Raw genomic sequence first — 14,054 nt, 5'->3', positions numbered from 1 at the left:
AGCTTTTATTCCGCCCTGTAGTTGTGCAGAGCCCCGGGAATCACCTTGTCCCCGTGTTTTCATTCAGAATGAATGCTTTAATATATTTCTTTAATCATCTGTTGCATCAGCGAATATTGTTTCATGCATATTAAAGACTTAGGCATGTAATAGGCCAGTATTCTGACTAATAAACCCTCCCAAAGTATGTCACCCATTTTATTGTTATTCTTGGCTTCAGGATAGATGTATTTTATTTGGTAAATAACCATACATATAAAAGTGATAATGGTGCTTAAACAGAGGAAGTTATTTGTAGAGGATATCACAGCTTTGTAGAGGTCATTATTTTTTGAAAAGGCTGACCTCTTTTATTTGTGTAGTGTTTCATTCCCACTTTTTCCAGATCAATCAGTCTTGGGAACCTTTTCATGTGTTCAGCATGTGCTGTGCAGAAGTCAGGAAGAACATAATAACCTAGAAAATGTTCTAGTCCAACTTCTATCTATCAGACTTTCACAAGAAAAATAAAGACATACCACATGGTCTGGGGAAATAGAAAAGGGAGAAACTTCATAAAGGGATGTGACTTAGTAGGGCTGTGGGAGAAGAGAGATATGGATGGATGAACAGAAGGAGGAAATTAGGCAAAGGGGAAGAATATAAGCAAAGACTCAACTCTAATTCACACAGTGAAATCATGGTACAGTTGCTGACACCTAGGCACAATTTCTTATCTTCCCATGTTAGGTTCTGCAAAACACTTTAATTTCCAATCTGGGTCCTTTCCTGCCAACATGCACAAAGACTCCAATCCTCCTTCTTTGTTCTCTCCCTAAGATAGGAAGAGATGAACAGAGAAAGAAAGTAAGGAGGAACATCCCAGGCAGATGGAATGACATGGTAAGGACAAGCTGGAGAGAGAGAAAAGAGAGTCAACCAGGCCACTTCCTCCAGGGACAATAAGCCATGAGACTGGAGAGAGGAAGTAAGATAGAATCTGGAAAGTAGAGTTGAGGACTTAGTCTTTCACAAGAAGCTTGGATTCCATCTGGAAGATAAAGCAATCCCACAAGTTCATATTTTTGCTCTGACACTAATGTTTTGTGGGGCTCATTTGACATGAATGTCATGTACAAAATAGAATGCAGTCAAAATAATTAAACCAGATTGTGTGAATGGGAGCAAAGTCAGATTTAGCAAACATTCTTTAATGACATGTGGAAAATGAATCATCTCAGCAAATGCCAGTCACAGTTTTGTTCTAATTCTTGATGTGTTTATTTCCTTATATAAAATGACATGTGTTAAAGTGAATTTGAATATTGTAATTTATTTTTTATTTGTATTTTAATCCCTATTGATAGATTCAAAACTCCCCTGGGTAGTTTCACTTAGCATGATATTACAACTGTGAAATAAAATTAGTAGACATCACACCTAAAACATACCTCTCTTCTAGAAAAAAAAAAATCTTCCTAATCTTGGATAAGGTAAGGGTTTACTGTTCTGGCTCCTACGCTATTTAGTATTTACATCAATGACCTCCCAGAAACTTCTTCAAGAAGTTCATCTACGCCGATGACATCTGCTGTGCAACTCAGGCATCCAAGTTCGACATCCTCGAGGAAACACTCACGAAAGACATGTCTCTGATATCTGATTACTGTAAAAAATGGCGACTAATCCCTAGCACTGCAAAAAACGGTATCATCTGTTTTCCATCTACACCATGCCTCGGCCTCGCGTGAGCTTAATGTGCAGCTTGGCGATACGAGAATCCGGCATGAAGCCCAGCCAGTCTATCTTGGCGTTACTCTTGATCGCACTCTGTCATTTCACGAACATCTCATAAAAACTGCAGCAAAGGTGGGCGCAAGGAATAACATCATTGCAAGACTGGCCAGCTCCTCATGGGGCGCGAGCGCTTCCACACTACAATCATCATCTCTGGCATTATGCTATTCCACTGCAGAATACTGTGCCCCAGTATGGTTCCGTAGTCCCCATGTCCACTTGGTCGATTCCAAATTATATTCCTCCATGAGGATAATTTCTGGAGCCATTCGTTCCACCCCAGTTCCATGGCTGCCAGTTCTTAGCAACATCGCCCCGCCAGATATTCGTCGGGATGCGGCATCATCTAAGTTCATTTCCCACATCTACGCTCGACCGGACCTGCCAATATACGCGGATATCTTCGCCCACCCTGTCCAACGCTTGATGTCTCATCACCCAATCTGGTCCCCTACGCCTACACTGAACTTCTCTGTTCCAGACTCTTGGAAACAGAGTTGGCAGTCAGTTGAGGTAAAGAACAAACACCTCATCACAGACCCCTGCAAGCGTCAACCCGGCTTTGACCTAGCACGTTATGATTGGGCCCTCCTCAGTCGGTATCCAACAGGCCATGGCCGGTGCGCTGCTATGTTCCATCGCTGGGGAGCCAGAGACGACCCGAACTGCCCCTGCAGCTACAGACAGACTATGACCCACGTAGTCAACGACTGCCACCTCTCCAGATTCAAAGGAGGTCTCGAAACTTTACATCAGGTTCAACCTGAGGCTGTTGACTGGCTACGGAAGAAGGGCAAACGCTAGAAGAACTGGAAATGATTAAATGCATGATCTAGAAAATAAATAAACAAATAAATTGGACTTGATTTAAATTAAAAGTGTCAACTTTTTGAAGATTGTTAAGAAAGACATGCTACGCACTGGGAAAAATATTAACAAAATATGTATTTGACAAGACTCATGTAGCAAGGACTAAGGGTGAGGCGGGAATAGCTCAGCCTATTAAGAGCACCAAATTCTATGTCTAAGGTTCAAGGCCCAGAACCATCTTATTCCAGAGTTAGTGCTTTGGTTCTCTCTCCCTCGTTCTTTTCCTCCCTCCCTCTCCTAATAAATCTTTTTCTTTTTTTTTTATCTTTCCACTTCCAGAGTCATCTATGGAGCTCTGTGCTTGCAGGTGTCTGTCACTCTCCCTCTCTATCTTTCTTTTCCTCTCAATTTCTCTCTTTATATGTACAATAATAAATAAATTAAATAAAAAACCTGCACAAAAATATTTATAGTGACTTCATTTATAATCATTGAAATTGGAAACAAATGATATGTTCTCCAACCAAGTGAAATGATAAGCAAGATATATTCTATTTATACAGTAAAATACCACTGAATAATGGCAAGGAATAGTCACTGGCACTCTGCAGCAAAGCTGCATTTCAGAGGCCTTAGACTAAGAGAAAGAAGCAAACTCGAAAAGGCTGTCCATACTGTCTAGCTCCATTTTAAATGATACTATGAAAAAAAAAAAGACAAAACTTAGGAAACAGAAATCATATCATTAGATGTGAAGAACTTGTGGGAGAGATATGCTGCTATATGTGTTGGTCAATATTTATAGAACTATATGTAAAAAAAAAGTGTGAATTTTACTGTTTCTGACCTGTCTAAAAAGATAACCCAAATAAAGCTAAAATTCTGCTTCTATGCATCAAAGTATATGCCTATTGTTTTTTATCTCATAGTATCTAGAAGCCAAATTATCCTTTCTTCTTCCTCAAAGTGACTAGACTAATAAGTGAGCAGTTGGTGCTCCTTGCTAAGACCACTCTGAGAGGACAGTGGGATATATGCTCCTGTAATTGCCCATGTCAAGGGCTCTCAACATCTACCATCATTCAGCTTGGGACATGCTGGTCAGGCTACCTCCCAGCTGTGATGAGACTGAACAGACTGGACAGATGGAAATGGACAGTTTTCATGCTTCTACTACGTATCAGATGTACTGTGGGATGAAAATAATAATTCAAAAGAGAAAGTTTGGAACAATCTCATTAAAAAGACTGTTGTTGAGGTGGTCTGGTGTCGGGCTGCACTGCGGAGAAGAGAGCGGACGTCCAGAGCAAAGGGGTACACAGATCTTTATTATAGGATGGGGGGGAGGTTTGGTTCAGACCACGTGGAGCCAGCCGGCAACGGCCGACCACGGGGGGGAGAGCAGGGAGCGAGACCTCAGAGAGGGAGAGCCGAGAGCCCAGAGAGAGAGAGGGGAGGGGTGAGGGGGCTTTTTATTGGGCGACAACCAGGGGTGACGTGTAGGGCCAGGATTGGTTGAAAGGGGGCACTCTAGGATTTAGTGAGGCATAGAAAAACCTGGGGGCGGAGCCAGGATTGGTTGAAAGGGGGCACTCTAGGATTTAGCGGGGCATAGAAAAACCTGGGGGCGGAGACTGCATCAGAATAAGTCCTCAGCAACATCTCCTCCTATCCCTTTATATCTAAATGAACACAGTAAAGAAAAATGGAGCATGCTTAAATGTTTTAGAGGAATGCCATGCTCAGGTGGGAAGATGTAGGACTTTCTGTGGAGGAGGGAAGGCTTAAATGGCTGCCAACCTTGTGAGATTTAAACGTCCTCCTGTGCTCAACCCCTCTTTAGAGAGAGAGACTTACCTGGAGAGACTCATCTCATAGGTTTAAGCGCAGCCTGCTCAACCATCTCTTCACAGTATCTCTACATCTTTTCTATCTTTCTATCTAGTAATTGCATAAGATGTACAAAGTCTATAAAAGACTATCATGGGGCAGAAACATTTTGGGCATAAGCCTAAATGACATAACAAAATAGGAAGGGACACGAAGGGGAGAAGTAAAAGTCAGTGTGGTGTGAAGGGAAGGATTGGTGTGTAAAGGAACATTCCCTGTTTGGGTGGGGAAAAGGGCAAGGGTACATAATGAGGGGGAGGCGGGAGGCATGACCCACCAAACAGAGGGGCTATTTGGCATTGTATAGTCCTCAAGGCAACAGTCTGTAAAGTCTATGAATTACTCAGGATCAGTCTATGAAAACCCAGCAGTGTGAAGGGAAATAAGCTGCTTCAAAATTGTGTAAAATGTATATAGGGTATGTCAGAAAGTCCGATACAAGTCTCAGTCCGAAGTAGATGGCTAGGGGAGGAATTGGCAGGGGATGCAACGCTGCATGAGGGAGGTCAGCCGCTGGAATGTTGCTCTTTTGTAGATAGCTAGCTGGAACTGCCAACATGTAACAAGCAGGTCAGAAGCAGGAACGGTAACCAGGCATGAAGAAAGTTCTGTCCTTGGAATTCGCCTATCAGGTTCTTCAGATCACGTTGAGTGACATCTAGGGTTTCGGGGGGTGTGCCACGGTAGTCGTGCCATCTAGTGAGTGACGTCAGGGTGTGCAGGGGTTCAGATGGTTTTTCCGGGATTCCTGTGAAAGAAACACAAACAATCTGCTTCTCGTGGTTAATTTGAACTGGTAACAAGTTATAGGTTTGTTATAGTTGATACCTCGATGATTATAATTGGTTTAGAATCTCTTTATGATGTATTAAAAGGTCATCTAATGTGACCTCCTGTAGCAGCCTCTACCGCAGGATCTTGAGACCAATTTTAGCTAAAATATGTATTTTAAACAGACTCAAATTGCTTAGAGAGTTAACGCATATTCGTGACAATGATTTTAACGTTTACAGTGCCAGATTGATGCCAGATCTGTTGTGGATTAATTTCCACAAGATAGTTTACAGGGCACCTTTGGGGGCCCTTCAAAGGTGTCCTGTATATAAAATTTATATAGTTTAGTTTTGGGAATGAATAGTCACGTTGAACATTTAGACTTTTACCTAAATAGTAAGTTACCTTAACAATTAATTTTTACCTTGTCTGGTAAAAGTGTAGCTGTAGGGTTACACTTCTGACTGTTAAGTTAGTGTTACCAAACTTGAGACATACCCATAAACATTTAGTTATAACAAACTGGAGGAAAAAGAACTTTTGTTATAAAAACACATTATTTAAAAACAATTTTAAATCTGTCATTAGTCACACAGTTTAAGACTAAACACTTACATATATACCAAAACTATATATAAAATTCAAAAGAGGGAGAAAGAAAAAAAAATTTTGCAATGTTTCTGGACGTCTCCAGAAACTTTGGCTGTGTCCAGCATTTTTATATAAGGCCAATAACCTTTTAGAGTACTCCAAGCAGATGGGTCATGCAAAAAAAAAGAAAAAAAATTTTTGTCATTTAACACACTCACTCACAAAAACAACTGGCCAGTTATAACATAAGACATACAGGGAAAGGGTAGGAGAGAGGTCTCTGTGAGCCAGACTTTGCAGGTTCTGCCATGTCGTATTACGGGTCCTGGGATGTATCCTGCATCTGGTCCTCTTGTAGTATTTCTTGTTCTTCAGGAATAACAGCGCTATCCTGCGGGTATTGTCGGACATGGCGGGCAGGAACCCAGACAGGTTTAGAGAAATTTTGAGGGAAAATGCATGCGCAACCCCTTCCCATGGTCAATAATGGGTCAGGCCCTTTCCAAACTTTATCGAGTGGGTCTCTCCATTTCACCTTAATAGATGGGAGGGTAGATGGTGTTTGCCAGTGAAGAATAATAGGGGGTAAGGCTGAGTTATTGTAAATATTAAAGAGATTTAACGTAGTTAAGGCTTTTGCTAGCTGGATATTGGGGGGATATGTTCCTACTTTATCTTTATTTAGTTGAGCCTTCAGTGTTTGATGGGCCCTCTCAACAATGCCTTGTCCCTGTGGATTGTAGGGAATGCCCGTGGTATGAGTAATATTCCAGAGGGAACAAAAATCTTTAAATTGTTTGCTTGAAAACATAGGTGCATTGTCTGTTTTCAAAAGTAATGGGACCCCCATAACGGCAAAACAAGAGAGCATATGGCTTACAAGCTTTTTAGCACTTTCTCCTGTCTGAGCTGTAGCCCACATAAATTTAGAAAAGGTATCAATTGAGACAAACACATATTTTTGTTTGCCAAAGTTTGGTATGTGGGTGATATCAATTTGCCAAATAGCATTAGCTTTTAAACCTCGGGGGTTAACCCCAAGGGTCTGGATAGCAGGTGTCTTTATGAGATTTGCACAAGAAGAGCATGTAGCAAGGATATGTTTTAACTGTGGTACAGGAACATCAGGGAATCGAGCTTGAAGGCCTTTAAGATTAACATGGGTTAGAGAGTGAAAATTAGCAGGATCAGAGACAGAGACTGGGAAAGTTCCTGTGGAGGCAAGGCGGTCAACTGCAGTATTCCCTTCGGACAGGGAACCAGGAAGAGGGCTGTGGGAACGAAGGTGTTGAATATACAGTGGTTGGGTTCGAGAACAGAGCATAGAGGCGATTTGAATCAAGAGAGGGGAAAGTGGGTTGTCATCAATTTTCACATACGAACGAGCAAGCCATGGAAGTAAGTTAACAGTATACACACTGTCAGAAAAAAGGTTGAAGGATTCTGGTACAGCTTTTAGTGCAAGAAAAACAGCATAAAGTTCTTTGTACTGAGGGGAATTATCAGGAAGCTCAGTAAAGAGAGGTTTAGGAGATTGTTTGTCTGGGTAATATATAAGGGCAGCAGCTCCCCTTTTTCCGCCATCAGTAAAGATTGTAGGAGCAGAGGGAATGGGATCCCGAGAGAAAAGTTTAGGTGCTAGTAGAGGCAGAAGAGGTAAAGAAGCTATCAATTTATTAGAAGGAAAATGGTTATCTATTTGTCCTGGAAACCCCACGAAGCTTATGGCAAAGCGGGAATGATGGCGTATAAGCCACTCTGTATCTGTGAGAGAAAAGGGCAGAATGATTAAATCCGGTTCTTTCCCTAAGACCTGCACAGACCTATTTCTCCCTTGGCGAACCATGAATGCTAACGCATCTATCTCAGTGAGGAGTCTTGGAGCTCCTCCTACTGGTGTGTGAAGCCAGTCGAGAACCCCATGGTCTTGCCACAGTGCCCCTACTACTGTGGGGGTGGAGTTGAAGATTAGAAGGTTTACCGGAGAGGAGGGGGAGAATCGAACAAGGTGCATGTCCTGGAGGGCCTGGTTAACCCTTTCCAGTGCCAAGGAGGCCTCAGGAGTTAACTTACGTTTTGAAGAGGGCTGTTTGTTTCCTTTCAACAGGTCAAACAGTGGTTGGAGGCAGCTTGTGGGCAGATAGAGATACTGCCTAAGCCAATTTAAATTTCCTAGAAAACTTTGTAAAGAAGCAAGAGTAAGGTTAGAAGGGAAGGTAACATTAGGTTTTAAGGGACGAATTTGAGTTAGAGAAATCTCTGAACCTAGGAAGGATATTGGAGGGATTAGCTGTATCTTCTCAGGGGCTACATTAAGGCCGCTTTTCTTTAATGCAGGAATGAGAAAATCACGTAAGGCATAGAGATCTGTATCTGATTTTCCCCATATTAAAATATCATCTGTATAATGAAAAATATTAAGGCCCTTATGAATATATGGGACAAGGGCAGATTTAACAGCCTCCTGACAAATTGTAGGACTATTGGCCATACCCTGGGGCAGCACCACCCATTCAAATCTATCAGCGGGGCTGGCATTATTAATAGACGGAACAGAGAAGGCAAAACGTTTACAATCTCGCGGATGCAAGGGGATAGAGAAAAAACAATCTTGTATATCAATAGCTATGATTGGAATTTCCGTGGGAATTGCAGAAGCAAGAGGCAAACCCCTTTGGGGGGAGCCCCAGACCTGCATGGTTTTATTTACTGCACAGAGATCTTGAAGGAGGCGCCATTTTCCCGAGCGCTTTTTAATCACAAAGACAGGAGTATTCCATGGGCTTCGAGAATGACGAATGTGTCCCAAGGACAACTGCTCTCGGACGAGCTCTTTTAAAATTTTTAGCTTATCCCTAGGTAAAGGCCACTGTTCCACCCAGACAGGCTTATTAGAAAGCCAGCTTAAGCGGGGTGTTTGGCTACGAACAGTGGCATTTAGTATTGGGGGTGCTGAATAGACCTGGTATCGCGGGAATGAGTTTTACGCTCTGCAGAGGCGTCTGTGGATATCCTAACATTAAGACATTCCAGAAGATCCCTGCCCAGTAAGTTGGTGCTAATATTAGCTACCAAAGAGCGGAAGTGTCCGGTAGAACCTTCTGGGTCTTCCCACATAAGCGAGTCTCGTGTGCAAAATGCTCTTGTCATCCCTCCTATTCCATGTAAACTGGGTCCAGGGATGAGTTCCCAATCTTGGGGAACCTCTTCTTGCCTTAAAATCGTCTTTGCTGCCCCCGTGTCAATCAAAAATTTAAAAGGAATATTGCCAATCTTTACTGTCATAGAAGGGTGACCTTGTTCTAAAACAGGAGTGGTCCACAAAATCTCAGGCCCCAAATTTGTACTATTCAGGGGCGAACCATCTTTATGAAATTGGGACCAACAATCTCTCTTCCAATGAAACCCCTTACGACATTTTGGACAAACAGTACGTGGTCTCTGGCTCCCTGACTGAAAGTGGGGTTGCTCTGGCTGGAGGCGTGGTTTCCCTGACTGGAGGCGTGGTCGCAACTTATCAGGACATTGGTTACGCCAATGTCCTTGGCGACCGCACTGAAAGCAGGCCCCGTTTTGCTTACGTGGGGCAACTGCATAGACCTGCGTCGTAGCGGGTGTCCCATAATTGCCTGATGTAAGTTCCTGTGTTGCTAGAATCCAATTATCTGGGTGTAGGTGTTTAAGATTAAGGCATACCTGACGGAATTGTGGTGTCATGCCTTCCCAGACAATAGAGCGCAGGAGTAGTGTGCGGACGTCAAGATTATAAACCTTTCTCTCTAAGCTTCTCTTCACCCTTGAGATGAAGCTCGCCAATGACTCATCAGAGCCTTGGTGAAAAGAGTTAATGGGAGCTGATGGATCTACATCAGGTGTGGTCACCCTTTCCCATGCTTGTGTTGCACAGATGCGTACCTGTTCAAAATAACCAGTTGGAAACCTGGCTTCTGCCTGCTGAGCTCCAGATTCATAAGCTCCTGCTCCAAACAAAGCATCAGAATTCCATTCTATCTGTTTGTTACTATTTTCCTGCGATTGCCTAGAGCACTCATCGCGGAAACATGCCTGCCACTGAAGATAGAGAGGGTCTGGGAGTGCAGCACGATCCAGTTCTTTCCAGTCTTGTGGTGTATTTAAATGCTGGTAAAAGCTTCTCAAAACGGACTTGGTCCATGGAGAGTGCATACCGTCCTCCCTGACTGCTTGCCTGAGCGTTCCAAGGTCTTTCGAGGAATATGGCTGCCACGGCTGAGGGTTTTGTTTAGAAGGGGCCAAGTTTACCGGGAATGTGTGGATTTGGTCCGGTGGCGCGGGAGAGGGAGCTACAGAAGTGGAAAGTTCAGTAGAAACTGCTGTAGTGGCTGCAGGGGAGACTAAACGCATATCTACGGGGACAGAGCTCCGGGGGTGGACTGCACATGGTTTAAAATCCTTAAATGCTGAAAAAATATCCTTTAGCTCTCGTATCTCAGCCACTAGGTCCCTTAATGGTGATGTATCAGCAGGGGGCGGGGTCAGGGACGAGGAAGCCTCAGGCGGAGCTGAAACCGGAACGGAAGGGGCGGGGTTCAGGAATGCAGGCGCCTCAGGCGGAGCTGAAACAGAAGCTGAAACCGGGACGGAAGGGGCGGGGTTCAGGAACGCAGGCGGAGCTGAAACCGGAACGGTGGAAGGGGGTGGGGTCAGAGGAGGAGCATTCGAACACGTGTGCGTGTCTGTGGGAACGGAATTCTTGGGTTTAGCCGCTGATCGCTTAGGATGTCTAAGTCTTAAGCACATGTGATTTAACTCTCGTACCTCAGCCTCAAGGTCACTTATCCTTATGGCATACCACGTTTTACATATCTTGAAAGTGGAGACCACAGTTAAAAAAATCCAAGGGGTAGCGAAAATTAAACCTTTTATGACAGCGGGAATCTGTCCCAGGTCAAGAGATAATGACTGGGACACCTCCTCATAAAACGAGAAATTTCCCATGGTGGAGGGAAACGCGGGGCCACAGAAGTGGGCGGATGCCACTTACCTGTGTCTGGGCGGTTTCGGAGACCTCAGGCCGGGCGTGGTGTGGGTACGGGACACGATGGGCGCCAGATGTTGTTGAGGTGGTCTGGTGTCGGGCTGCACTGCGGAGAAGAGAGCGGATGTCCAGAGCAAAGGGGTACACAGATCTTTATTATAGGATGGGGGGAGGTTTGGTTCAGACCACGTGGAGCCAGCCAGCAATGGCCGACCACGGGGGGAGAGCAGGGAGCGAGACCTCAGAGAGGGAGAGCCAAGAGCCCAGAGAGAGAGAGGGGAGGGGTGAGGGGGCTTTTTATTGGGCGACAACCAGGGGTGACGTGTAGGGCCAGGATTGGTTGAAAGGGGGCACTCTAGGATTTAGCGAGGCATAGAAGACTGCATCAGAATAAGTCCTCAGCAACAAAAGACCTTTAGGCTTTCCTGTCTGGGCCTGGCAGAATGGCTCCTGCAAAGAATGGCAGTGAGAAGGGCTGTCCATTCTGCCATCAACTAGGTGGTGACCCAGGAATACACTATCGACATCCAAAGCACATCTACGGCGTGAACCTCAGGAAACATGCTCCTTGGGCACTCAGAGAGATCCAGGAATTTATCATGAAGGAGATGGGCATTCCAGATGTGTGCATTGACATCAGGCTCAACAAAGCTATTTGCGTCAAAGGAATAAGGAATGTTCCATACTGCATCTGGGTATGATTGTTCAGAAAACGCAAGGAGGATGAAGGTTCACCAAATAAGCTGTATGCACTGGTTACCTACGTAACTGTCACCACTTTAAAAAATCCACAGTCAATCAATGCAACGACTGCCACCTCAACATGCTTCACTTCAGACTGTGTCCAGAGACTTCACGTGTGGAATGACAACCCTTCAGCTTCATTACTCGGGTGAGACCTTTCCTTTCATAGTATACTCTAATTCCATCTCAGGTGGTTCACTTTCTAACAAAGTCCCAAAACCTAGATATACACCAGTTTCTGTGAGAGAGAGCATATGTTCACACATATCCATAAACTACAAATATATAACTGCAAAATATATACCTGAAAGCAGAAGTACACTAGAGTTTGTAGTGAGTACCCCCCCTAACACTTCCTCTCCACTATTCCAAGCTTTGGGTCCATGATTGCTCAACAATTTGTTTGGCTTTGTATGTTAACTCTCTTTTCAGCCACCAGGTTCCAGATGTCATCAGGATGCCGGCCAGGCTTCCCTGGACTGAAGACCCCACCAATGTGTCCTGGAGCTCCGCTTCCCCAGAGACCCACCCTACTAGGGAAAGAAAGAGGCAGACTGGGAGTATGGACTGACCAGTCAACGCCCATGTTCAGTGGGGAAGCAATTACAGAAGCCAGACCATCCACAATGACCCTGGGTCCATGCTCCCAGAGGGATAGAGAATGGGAAAGCTATCAGAGGAGGGGGTGGGATATGGAGATTGGGTGGTGGGAATTGTGTGGAGTTGTACCCCTCCTACCCTATGGTTTTGTTAATTTATCCTTTCTTAAATTAAAAAAAAATCCAGTCTGTCAGTGTGGATGAGAACTAAGTACTAATCATCAAATAAAACTACAAAACCAATAAATAAATACATAAAAGACCTTCAGATCTAATTATGGTGTTAAATTGCACACTTAGTTTTCCACTTGAAATGGGCATAGTTCAATTGTCCTGCACCAGAATCTTTAGAGAAGGGAGCTCTGCTTTGGGGACTCAGAGTACCTCTCAGGAGTATGACAGTAAGAATAACAAGAGATTATCTCCTGAGTGCCCTCAGAGATATTAGCATTGGGAAGAAGGCAGCAAAAAAAAAAAAAAGAAGGCAGAAAGAGTTGACTTGTCTGTGCATATATGGTCTTATATGTCACATGTGTGTTATTGCTTTGAATTTCTAGCATTTATCATTGCTCTGTTAGACCTCAAAGAGGTTGAATGATTTGACTGAATGTGACAGGTGGCAGGAATCATATTTGACTCAAGTTCTCAGACCCCAAAGCCTGTGGCATTGTTCTACTTTTCCCTATCAGAACTTACAGACATACAAGCACTGATGGTGTGATAAAACTTGCCTAGAGGGGTTGGGTGGTTGTGCACCTGGTTGAGTGACATGTTACAGTGCAAAAGGAGCCGGGTTCAAGCCCCTGACCCCCACCTGCAGGGGGAAGGCTTTGCGAGTGGTGAAGCAGGGCTGTAGGTATCTCTCTATCTCCTCCTTCCTTCTCAATTTCTGGCTGTTTGATCCAATAAATAAAGATAATAAAAAAAATTTAAAAAAACTTGCCTAGAGGAACCTACTGTGTTTCTTTTCTTGGACAATAGTACTATTAAGTAGAATACAACAATTTTGCAATTGCTGTATTGCCTGGAACTCTATTATCATTTTAAATATTTTTAAAGCTAGAAGATGTATGATGGGAATGGTCAGTGGTGTACCCAGTACAGTATAAACTTTACCATGTGCAAAGACCCAGGGTCAAGCTCCTGGTTCCTACCTGCATCACATATATTGAAGACACTGCATGAGCAATGAAGCAGGGCTGTGGGTATCTCTTTTTGTTACTCTCTTTATCTCTCTTCCTCTTCTTAATTTTTCTTTTTTATTTTGCTTTATCTTTATTTATTGGCTAGAGACATCAAGAAATTGAGAAGAAAGAGAGAGGGGAGAGGGAGAGGGAGAGGGAGAGAGGGAGAGGGAGAGGGAGAGAGGGAGAGGGAGAGGGAGTGAGGGAGAGGGAGAGGGAGAGAGGGAAAGGGAGAGGGAGAGGGAGAGGGAGAGAGAGAGAGAGAGAGATATGTACAACACCGCTTCACCATTCACAAAGCTTTCTTCTTGCAGGGGGATACTGAGGGCTCAAACCTGAGTCCTTGCACATTGTACCATGTGCGCTCAACCAGGTGTGCCACCACCCACTCCCCACTTCTTAATCTTCTTCTTCTAGCATTTGCCCTTCTCCCATAGCCAGTCAACAGCCTCAGGTTGAGCCTGATGTAAAGTTTCGAGACCTCCTTTGAATCTGGAGAGGTGGCAGTCGTTGACTATGTGGGTCATAGTCTGTCTGTAGCTGCAGGGGCAGTTCGGGTCGTCTCTGGCTCCCCAGCGATGGAACATAGCGGCGCACCAGCCATGGCCTGTTCGATGGCAATTGAGGAGGGCCCAATCATAACGTGCTAGGTCAAAGCTGGGTTAACGC

The 14,054-nt window shown here is 44.3% G+C and overlaps 1 pseudogene; it reads left to right on the top strand.

The window, feature by feature from the left end:
* The first annotated feature begins 11,301 nt into the window (after positions 1-11,301).
* On the top strand, positions 11,302-12,922 carry LOC103114575 (large ribosomal subunit protein eL31-like; annotated as a pseudogene).
* The last annotated feature ends 1,132 nt before the right edge of the window (positions 12,923-14,054 follow it).

Source organism: Erinaceus europaeus, chromosome 4, assembly GCF_950295315.1.
Source record: "Erinaceus europaeus chromosome 4, mEriEur2.1, whole genome shotgun sequence".
In the NCBI taxonomy this organism is placed as follows: Eukaryota; Metazoa; Chordata; class Mammalia; order Eulipotyphla; family Erinaceidae; genus Erinaceus; species Erinaceus europaeus.
Note: the sequence above shows the minus strand (reverse complement) of the source record. Positions and strands in the feature narration are given on the sequence as shown.